The sequence below is a fragment of the Halyomorpha halys genome, unplaced genomic scaffold (genome assembly GCF_000696795.3).
Source record: "Halyomorpha halys isolate HHAL.00 unplaced genomic scaffold, Hhal_1.1 Scaffold643.1, whole genome shotgun sequence".
Taxonomy (NCBI): Eukaryota; Metazoa; Arthropoda; class Insecta; order Hemiptera; family Pentatomidae; genus Halyomorpha; species Halyomorpha halys.
Genome location: NW_027112666.1, coordinates 545,560 through 555,933, shown reverse-complemented (window position 1 = coordinate 555,933; position 10,374 = coordinate 545,560). Strand labels below are relative to the sequence as shown.

The 10,374-nt window shown below is 31.5% G+C and overlaps 1 protein-coding gene and 1 long non-coding RNA gene across 5 annotated transcripts in view; one reads left to right on the top strand and one right to left on the bottom strand.

Annotated features, from left to right (window-relative positions):
- Nucleotides 1–10,374, bottom strand: part of LOC106689817 (uncharacterized) — a 353,286-nt gene that overhangs the window by 87,595 nt on the left and 255,317 nt on the right. The gene's annotated exons all lie outside the window — the stretch shown is intronic.
- The window catches only part of LOC136796528 (uncharacterized), a 24,952-nt gene that overhangs the window by 11,041 nt on the left and 3,537 nt on the right, over nucleotides 1–10,374 (top strand). Inside the window, exon 2 of the long non-coding RNA XR_010844258.1 lies at nucleotides 7,934–8,073. This is a non-coding gene — a long non-coding RNA (uncharacterized lncRNA). The remainder of the gene's footprint in view (nucleotides 1–7,933; nucleotides 8,074–10,374) is intronic.

Genomic DNA, 10,374 nt, shown 5'->3' with positions numbered 1-10,374 from the left:
TTTTTGTTTTTATCCAATGATAAAATATACAAATAGGAAAAATATCCTACATCTTAGTTGAATAACTGTACTACATCAAATTTCTGAAGAGTAAAATCTTCGGAACAAAATATCCAAAGGTTTAAAATTAAAAATAATATTTACAATATAATAATAATATTTATTTAAAAATTTAAGGAATTCATTACAAAAGACTGATTTACATGACAATTATAAGGCCTTTCTGGACATACGGCGTTGAGCTTTGGGGCTCCACTAAACCTTCGAATTCCTCTGGTACCAATCTTTACAATCCAAAATCCTTCGTAACTAAATGCTCTCTACTTTGTCAAAAATAAAATCATCCACAAAGACCTTAATGTTCCATTTGTAACTGATCAAGCCCGAACCAGATATCAATCCTTCCATTACAAACTCCCAAAACAATCAAACCCATTAGTTTCAAATCTTGCTTCCTCTTTTATTCCGGACAATCCTTCGAGGCGTCTGAAAAGAAGATGGCCTCGAGACCTTATATTACAAAAATGTTTTTAGAGTGCTACCAATGGGTAGTTTCTTTGCATGCTTATACCATACCATTATGATTTCCTCAGATTTACTTTATGTATTTATGTACAGTTTTAAATATCAATTAATAAAATAAAAATTTAAGGTGCACGCATCTCACAAATTCTACTTACCATAACACATAAAAGTTCCCAGGTTTTGTGTGCTTGTGACATATTATTCTAATTTTTTTAATTATCAAAAAATACCCTGGGTGAACGAATATTATGTATACAATTTTTTTTTTAATTTTTCTATAAAAATTCGTATTTCAGAGCTGCTCGAGGTGGTAATTTAGAAAATAAATCTTGTTCCTGTCGATAATACAGCAGTTTAACAAGAGGTAGCGAAGGCGAAATGCAATTTGAAATGTTCGGACGTTCTCGGTTTTTCTCGTTGGAATCGGATGTCTGATTTTTTTTTTTCTTGTTCTCAGTGTTTCAGGCCTGGTCTCGATAGTCTCCGAAATTCCAATCTCTAATGTAACCTAACCAATATTAACGGTCACTTGATATATCATTAATTTACGGAGTTTAATCAATAATTTAATATTAATATTAATAAAATTTTATCAAAAATATCACACCTTAGGCATATTACAATTTACCTATGTAATTTATATTTCGGACAACTTTTCGTTTTTGTGCTAGGCTCTCTTCACACAGAGGGAATTCTGGGACTTAGTTATTTGGACCTTAATCAAATTAATTCACAATCGCTATACTTTGCTTTAGTATATACTCCATATATAGTTAAGTGAAAGTAAAAATGATATTAAGTAGTTCCATATAAACTACTTCTCTAATAACTATGCATTGCCCTAAACATTGGGAGACATTAATATCCAAAACACACAAATAGAAAAAATAAACTACAACTTAAAATTAATTTTTTTTCGATTAGTATTTTTTTTATGAAATATCAAATACAATTATCAATAATTATAAGCAGAAATAACCAATAATTATCTTATCATTTTTTTTTTTTACAAGACATTACATTACAAAAACATTTTTTTTTCGGTCTCATCCTTTGATGTTTTATAACCCTTAATCTCTTATTTGTATTCTTCATCGTTCATACAAAGTTGGTGTTTTATCTTCAGGCAACATCTCCTTTATTATTGGTCTGTGGTTAATTTTATGTTTTCAACAATTTCGCCATTTTAAAGTTCATTACGCAACTTTTGTTTACCACCATCCCTACTCGCTTTAAAACTGTAATTTTTTTATTATTCACGACTAAAATCCTTTCTCCCACAGTATTTTCGTATGCACGTTAAATGTTAGGAAAAATGGACAGTAGCAGCTACGAAAAGTATGAAGAAATAAAACATTTGAAGACTCGGGTGTATGAAGGTGTTTCGTAACAAACATATGAATATGAGAAAAAAATAATTTAACGTTTATTCAAACTTTAAATTGTGAAACTCAATTTTTAAGATCTGAAACTCTAAAAATTTAAGGTTTCAAAAATTAAAACTAAGTGCTAAGATAAAAGGTTACTAAAAATATTCTGATTTAAATATTTAAATTTTATGCTCCCAAAAACATACTATGACAAAATTTGAGCATTTCATTTAATTTTCCGAGTTGATTAGGGTCAATCTTTCCCCTATTGTGGGAAGGGTTGAAATTTATTTCCTTCGTGGACCCACGGAATGAATCTCGACCTTTTAATAAAATATGTTGGTAAACTGTAATAAAACGTATAATAAGGATAAAACTTCCTTTATGTCATAGTTTAAGAACTTGAGCGTGTTAAACTCCACATCAACAAATGAAACGTTCTGGTTTATTAACAGAATGTAAACTAGTAAGAAGATGGTCGTTAGGGCTAGCATAAGTAAAAAACAAGATAGCAGTTACAATGAATAAAAAGTTACAAGAAAATGCAGATATAGCAAATAATGAGAGAAACATAATTAGTATAGAAGAAAATATATAATTTAAGTATAACTAGAAATAATGTGATATCATGATAAGATTATAGTTATACTTATCATTTGATATTACTACATTCTCACACGTTTTTCTCTCCTAGTATTTGAATTTTTATTATACTTATACTATTGATTTTTTCTCTATACAACTAATATACTCATATTTGTTATCTTCTTGATTATACTGTTTTTATTTTTTATTCATTATGGTTGTTATCTGTAATATTTACCACTGATGAAGGTCTGAAATTCTGGCCGAAACTTTAGCACTTGTCATAGAATATTCATGGTCTAAAACCGTATAACAGTTAAACTTTTGACCTTACATCCTTAGTTCTTCCTGGAATCCTATTATATTCATGACATCAATTGATTTTTGGTGACATAATGTTTGCCAAATCTTTAGATTCCTCGTTTTTTGGTTCTGTCTTTTTTTTTCAACACAAATATATTTCATATTTTTCCAGCAGCCCCTGTTTGACCGCATTGATTTAAACGATAACGAAAATATTGTTTCACAAATAAAACTAAACATATAGACATATTAAATACGGTTCGAGTTATCTATTACTGTACTCATGAAGACATCTATTCCCCATTACCAAAATCTCATATGACCTGCGCCATCCGAGTCGGGGGAAGTCCCAGAGGTAACATACTAGTAAATAAGGCTTTTGACGACACAAAACAAAAATAAAGATACACAAGGATGACAATAGATAGATACTACACAAAGAGAGCAGAGATCCGAAGCGGCTCCGCATTCTTGGGCTAGTGAGGAGACAATAAGAAGCAGAAGGAGCTATTGAGAGCCGCAACGCAGTTCAAGGTCGATTCTGTACACTATACACTGTACTCTGCCGTCTCCAACGGTACCAAGGATATCAGCTAAGGACGTTCTGCAAATTCGCTAATATTCAATGATGGTTTTTTTCCTATAGGTTACCTTAATGATAAAGGTAACCTTAACAATAAAGGGAACCTTAATGATAAAGGGAACCTATCAGACACAGATTCCTATACATTTAATATATAAGGTATATATAATTTATTTTTTTCCATGCATCTTAAGGTAAATTATACGTAAGTTTGGTAATACTACAACGTCTCGCTAAAAGAAAAGCTATATTAAAACCAGATTATTAGGGCTATTACTGAAGTACGGCTGTCAAATGAAGGGTGCAGCATCCTGTATAAAACGAATAATGTTTACTATAATTTCGAAACACAATCCTAAGAAAAGCATGTCTCTTGGTTAATAAGAAATAATGTGAAAAGTGGCTTACAAAGTTAGAAATTCAACTTCATCTCGCAAATTGAAGTCCATACTATTAAAAGAAAGTCTGCTAAGGACTATATATTTATTAATATTAATTTTCTTCTATTTTTTTTCTAATTATATTTTCCACATATGTCATTAATTCTATAAATATTAGTTGTCGCTTTTTCCTTCATTAATTCAATTACATATTTTTTATTATTATTTCTTAGATATATTATTTTGATATTTTTTTCTAATTTATTTTTATTGGTTAAAATTATACAATGATTATAATAGTAAAATATTTTATTTATTTGTATATGGGGCAACCGCAAAAATAGTGTTAGCCTGTGAAATATATGAAATAGATAATCAATTGTAGTAATTTTACAAAAATTATGAGTTACAGATCGTTTATATAAACTAATAACAAACAACAAACCCAAACTGGGCTATTCACATTCGTTAGAATAAAACAGTAAAACAAAGTCACTTCATGTTTAATAATATTAAAAAACAAAATAGAAATCAAAACAAAAACTATACCTACTAATGGGACGATAGGTGTCCAGCTCTAAGCAAAAGGTTTTGTGTTACATATATAAAAAACAGTGTAAGGTCCAATCCTGAGAGTACAGAAGAAATTCATACAACTGATTTCGACTAATATTGCTTAGCTTCGACATGTATCGGATTCGGTTCTTATGATACGAGGTGCAATTGGTCAAAAAAGATGGAAAAAATCCTCCAGGGCCGTTCCATCACAAGCTGGACAAAGCGTCTGTGAGTCCAAAGTATATTTGTGTGGACCGACATTTAGAGTAATTTATGCACTAATTACAACAATGTACATTATGTAGAGGTGGAATAAATAAACAAATAACTTAATAGGCTCACCAGACCGATATGGTAATAAAATAAGTATATAAAGTATGTGGTAAATTATTTCGTCGAATTCTATTGGAGTCTAAAGATTAACCTGGCACAATTCTGAAATATTGATCTAAAATTGTTTAGTTAGTGTTGTCAGAGTTTTATAGAAGTAATATCTACAGGTACTCTACATTTATTTATTACTAACAAATAATTGTGAAAGATAATTTTATTCTAAATACTCGAATAACTTGTAATGTATAGAATATGCTCTCTCAGAACATAGTGTTAAAATACATAACAAATTATGGGAAAATTAGTTGTTCCAATTAAGGCCCACTAGTAAAGTTCCAAAGAAATAATTTTTTTTTTGGTAATAGAAAATGTTAATTAGAGTTCTGATATAGCTGTTATTTTACAATTATCAAATTATAAGGTGTTTTCAGCCCAATGGCACGCCATTATTCATTTCTTGCAGCTAACATTGTCAGTAAGTAAATATTTGTCACATAGAAATGTGGAATTGAGGGTCATGTAACTGACTCCTATTTTATCTTGTTTTGGAGGAAGAGTAGGAAGAAACCAAGGGCACTGGGTAAAGTTATGTGTAACTCCCCCCCTCTCTCACCCTCATGGTTTGGCTTGAGGACAATATCCAGCTTATGACTGTTGGTATGGTAACCTTGAGTTTGAAATTTTCTAATGCAGTCGAAATACATCAGTCATTTAATTGTTTTCTAATAAATTGGTCGAAATATGTCTAATAAGGGCACAGATGATTATGAGATAAAGACTTTTGAAAATATGAAAAGAAATCATTGAAATATACAAAAGAAGTGGATGACCAAGTATTATGGATGTAGTAAACATAAGAAAAGACCTTGAAGGAGGGAATTAGATAACATCTTACCAGCTTATCGTGACCACCTTCCGTCTAAGAAATGAAAAATTACTTCCTAGATCTTGAGGTCCTTGAAAGTTCTGATCCTATTAGGAATCAGATCAACTCAAAAAATAAAAACGACCATTGGATATATTAGTAAACATAGTGAACCAGTTCTTTAACTTAAAGCAACAACAAACAAACAAGTTATTAGAGGTTTCTAGATTTTTATTTGAGAATGTCAGTCAATTTTATACTCATACAAACAAAAACAAAAAATTTTCCCAGTAAGACTGTAACTACAGTTTTTGATACCTATCATACGTCCATTCTTATTTCTAAAAACCTACGGTTCCAGCTTTGTAAATTATTTTTTCTGAATATTGTACAGCAAAAGGAGATGATGGAGCATACATACAAATGGAAACCCATTCACCAAACATTGATATACTAATAAAACAAGAAATGTGAGGTATAGTTGAAGTTAGACATTTTTTCAACGGATTCCAACAGTGAAATAGCCATCGCTGCTTGCAGAGTAGCATTGTAACGCACTGATAGAACTGAGTTAAATAAAAGTGACATTTTTAGATGCTTTAAAATATTAAGAATCAAAAGAAACTAATCCAATTACTTACTAAAATATATCATTATTAATTATTGATAATTTCAATATCAACTACGAAGTGTTTCGGACACGTTATTATTTAACATTTTAATGAAACAAAAAACATTATAAATTTTTAGTAAAATCGTTCGTATTTAATATCCCTACTAAACTTAAATCGATAAATTTATAAGACGACCTTAAACGACTAATAATTTATTTGGGCTATATAATACAGTTAAGAACTCGAAGACCGCCTATATAAGAGCCAACGCGAACATTGGTTTGTACTTTTACCAATGCACAAACGATAATCCGCTCCATACCAGTCGCAAACGATATCAGGCAATAGATATGCAATGTTTTTACTTTGAGAAATGACAACAAAACCAGAGCGTTGAATGTGAATGATCACCACATTACTTCATTCTTTCCTTTTATTGGTTAAGAAACAACAAAGAATAAATTAATGATAAGGAAGCATCCTCATGAAGTACTGAACCCAAAAACCCTTTACGGGTGCTTGATAATTTAATTTTAAAAAGTAGGATATTTATTTGATAAATTATTATTTACAATAAACGTTAATATATTTTAATTATATAGATTCGAATTTTATAAAACTTGTTACTTCTGAGGACAAGTCTCGTCAGAGGCCAACCACAATTGTCCTCTATTGAGGTTTCATACTACAAACAATACCACAATAGCACAAAGCCCTATTAACTCTTCACAACGATATTAGTATTATGAATTGATTCCAGAATAGGAACAATCATTTAAATTTTCCTTTTTTAACGGAAAGGTCATTTAAGATTAAGGAATAAGCTTTTCTGTCGTATGTTTTCACATTTGTACTAATGTTTAGTGAATCTTAACTCGTTAATAACCAATAAGGGCAGATCAAGAAGGAGGGCAGCTACTAAAAAAAAATATAATTATAATATTTTGGAATATTATATATTTCATATTTTTATCAGAAACAAAACAAGTAAAATGCGTTAACTATTGCAATTCTCGCCGACAGATATTAGGCAGTCAAAATTAATAAAGAATGTACCATACCACTTATCTCATGTGTGGGGGTTTCACAAGGAGTCATCCTATTTCTATTATTGTTTTCTATTTAACCTGGCAAAATCATTGGGGCCAAACACAAGAATGACACAGTATCAGCGTTTACTGATGATATTGCAGTAACAAGTGATAACATAAATTTCTCCCTTAGCCTTGCTTCAGGACTTTCTCAAAAGATGGTAGAACTTAAGATATAATTAAATTTTAGTTTTTGGTTAAGTGTGTTGGGTAAAAAAATTAGTTACTGATTAGAAAATATCTAGTCTTAATCCAAATTAATAAATAATGTTATGTAGGCATATTTAACCTCCATAAAATGCATATATAAAACAAACGTAATATTCGGAAAAAGATAAGGGACCATAAAGAAAAAAAAATCTACTCCAAAAAGTTGTCAATTATTTACGAAATGGCTTCCAAACTATTACTGTCACCACTTTTTTCCTTCTCAGATTCTTCAATCCTCCATAGAACACACTGAATGATAAAACAAGGGGCTAACTGTCTTGTCTCGTAATGCCATTCCATTTTCTACAACATTACCACTTCCATCATAATTACTTCGCGTTATTATCACCGCATAACAATTCCGCTTCTAACCGCTGAGTAGAACCTCATGTCCAAGAATCGGAAGGAATAATCAAAGGATCATTCGAACCAAACCCAGAGAAGGATATGAACGTAAAGACTGATCATTATTATAATTCTATCGATTTTTCATTTTCTTTTTATGCATTGTTACAGTAATTGGAAAAATGGCCGAAGAGTGGACTTGCGGCAGAAGAGGTTACGTGACTTGTGGCACGTTTTTGTATCATTGACGTCATAACTCGAACAGACTGTGCGGCTGGTGATGGAACTTGGAATAGGTTCATTAGAGAAAGGTAGGCGATATGTATTCATAAGTAGTTAGCGAAAAGCAACAGCAGGAACGATAGAATACAGTACTTGAAATGTAGATACTATCTCCAGCCTGAACTAACCATCACAACGATATTCTTCCCATTCGAAATGATAGTAATGATTTTGATAGACAGTGTAGTTTTCCCTTAAAGCCTTTTTACTTTCACCAAAAAATCGAAGGAAAAAAAGCAACAAATGGAGTAATAATGAAAAGATATTTCAGGCGGTATTTAAATATAGAATACGAACATTGGGAACAGAATTGATAAAATTAATTTTACAATATACCATTATAAAGGTGATTAAGGTTTGTCATATGCAAAAATAGTTTTCGTCATTACATTCTTGATCGTCGTTGATGACATTATCATGACTCAGGGGTGCTCCGTACCTCCACAAAATAAAATAAAATAAGCCTGAAGTCATCTTAACCTATCTCACCTTTTATTCCCCAGTGGAGCGACCCTCTCCGTTCTTTGTACCCCCCGGCCAGCGGCTCCTGGGCCAATATTGTAACCCCCGCCTTCAGCGGACCCAGCCCAACCCCTAATAATACCATGTAGCCACGGAAGAGCACCAATTACGTTTGTATATACTTAGATATATATTAATATTGTTATTTATATTAAAGGAGGTAAGAAACAAAATATATGCAAAAATAAACAAATCTGATGATAGATGAAACCTGGCATCAATGTTTCCCATCAGTAGATTTGAAAAAATAATGACGTAAATCCTCTTCAAAACCTTTCCCTTAAAACTAAGTGGAGTCAGACATTTGAACTTTGGGAGAGCCGATTATAATAAAAGTTTATAATGCCATCTCTTCTACGGTATACTTCCAAGTCATTAGGCGTTTATATCAGAAGGAGTTAAGGCATTACCTTAGCAACATCAAGCTTCTAGTTGCGGCGGTTCGGACCCGGCCTTGTGGCCTCCCTCTGCTCTCCTCTCAATGTTAGAAATGATAAGAGAGGAGGTAAAAAAAAAATTGTTCTTCCACATAAGATTAAAGGATTAAAGGAACAATCTAAAAACAGTTATTAGATGTTAATCAGCAGATTAACATACATTGGTCATCGCTACATGTAATATCCCAAAGACATGTAAAGGTAAACATATAGTAAAACTAATAGGTTCCTTAGGAACAAATCAAAAACCTACACTTGAGGGGAGAGATCAACTGATTTTGATAATATTTGAATTTGTGATATTAACACAATTAAAAATGTCATAGGGGTTAAGCAGATGCCTCTCTTTGGGGAAAGAGGATGGTTACTATTACTCTAGCGAATTTTTATTAAACCTTCAACAAAGATTTCTTACAAATAATAGGAAAAAGACAAGTAGTGTCATAGAAGACAACTTGAGATAAGTAAAAATCGAAAATATGCATAGTTAAATTCGAAATAGTTACGAGATGCAAAATATTTTTTACAGAATGACTTCTATTACAAAATCATTGTAATTTTATTGTTATACAGTATGTCCTCAGAGAAAATATATTTTTTCCAAAAGAATTGTTGTTTTATCGACTTTTGTTGATTTCTGTTCCTCTGTTTTCCATCTTTCATACAAAATTCTTTGACTCAGGTCCACAATGATTTTTTACCATTTAATCGTTATTTCTTCTCCTTTACTAAGATCTTTCAGCTTTTTTAAATTTAGTTGAAAAGAGTTTTGTAACAAATGACCCTAGTCATAGTTATTAAACATTTCAGACAGAAAAAAAATTGGTTAGCCGAGGTTTAGTATAGCAGGTCATATTTAATGAGCATTTGTCATAAGGAGTTTTAGCACGTGAATTTCACACCAATGAATTAAATTCAATTGTTACGTTATTCACACCAACGTTTATTAAGCTAATTCTAATTTTAGATCACCTTTACTCTCCGTCGTAAGCCTCTGCCCTCCTGTCCTACAGTATCCTTTCTAAATACACCACTAATGCCTGTTGAACAAATTCGATACTTAGGACTTTATCTTGACAAGAGACTTACTTGGAATCCACACTCAAGACTGAAACGACAAGAAACTGCTCGTAGATTCCGATTGCTACCACACTTACTTGAAAACGCTCTAAACTTCCCATTCACTACAAAAAATTAGTATACACTACGATAATCAGACCAATTTGGACATATGGAATTGAGCTCTGAGGCTCCACCAAACCATCAAATTATTCCCGCATCCAATCGTTACAATCCAAAATCCTACGTAAAATCCTTGATGCTCCTTATTACGTCACAAATAAACTCATTCACAAAGACCTTAACATCCCA